This window comes from Cynara cardunculus (genome assembly GCF_001531365.2).
Source record: "Cynara cardunculus var. scolymus isolate 2C chromosome LG 6, CcrdV1, whole genome shotgun sequence".
Lineage (NCBI taxonomy): Eukaryota > Viridiplantae > Streptophyta > Magnoliopsida > Asterales > Asteraceae > Cynara > Cynara cardunculus.
In genome coordinates, this window is record NC_037533.1 from 5,873,681 (window position 1) to 5,874,792 (window position 1,112).

Below are 1,112 nucleotides of genomic sequence, written 5' to 3' on the forward strand. Positions count from 1 at the left end.
TCCACCCCCCACCCCCACACCCCACTCCCTCACCATATTCCCGCCTATAAATACCTTTCTTCCTCATCCATCTTCTCTTTACGCTTCCATAAACCTGCAACTTCCTCAACAATGGCCTCCGCCGCCTCCCACGAATCGAACAACAATGACAGCAGAGTCCAATCGACCGGCACCGACAGCCGCACTATCGTCTTCGTACCCATGAAGCCAAACAACTACTCTATCGAACTCCGAAACACACTGTTTGACGAACTATTTGTTGTTATGATCGAGTTTTTCAAGAACTGCATTCTTCTTCCCGCCCTCACTTTTGCTGACACCAGCGTACCCATAAAGTACGTCCAGCAATATTGGCAAACGTGTGAGTTTGACCCAGAATGCCACTGAATAATGGGGGACATGGATGCACCTAATGATATGATATACTCACTCAAAATATCGCGGGCTAAGGTTTCTCGGGTTCTGTGCATTCCCACTCAACGGGAACTTGGAATTGAACAATATGACGAACCACCGACGACGTCCTCCGCTTCATGAAGATGCTAGGTTACAATCGTGACCTACGCAACGTATCGGACTTCAAACGCCAATTCCTCCCACCGATGTGGAATATGTTCTTCTCCATCCTTAACAGAGCTCTCACATGCAAACTGGGCTCCTTGGACCAAGGGAACATCAACATCATGACTATCATGTATGGGCTGTTCTTCAACCTGAACCTCGACTACGCCTTCCTGATCTACAACGAGATTCATGCGGCAGTGGTCGAGAAATGTAAACTCCAAGCCGCTGGCAAGCCTCTCTCTGCGGTTCTCTTCCCTCGCTTCCTCGCCCTCTTCATTGGGGATGCAGTGAGGAAGCATGGCCTACCAGTGGAGGGGCCCTTCACCCTTGTCTACAAGATGCATGGACATCGCCCAACCCTATCGAAGGAGGGTTACAGCATCAACCGTCCACTCTCCAGGGCTATGCTCAATGTCATTCCATCGACATCTGAGATACGCCAGGCCTATGAACGCTCTATGCTGTTCCAGGAACCGAGGGCAGCTACCCCTGAGCGATTAGAACCGTCCCCCGAACCAAGCGAGAGAGCACATGAGACATCTTCTTCG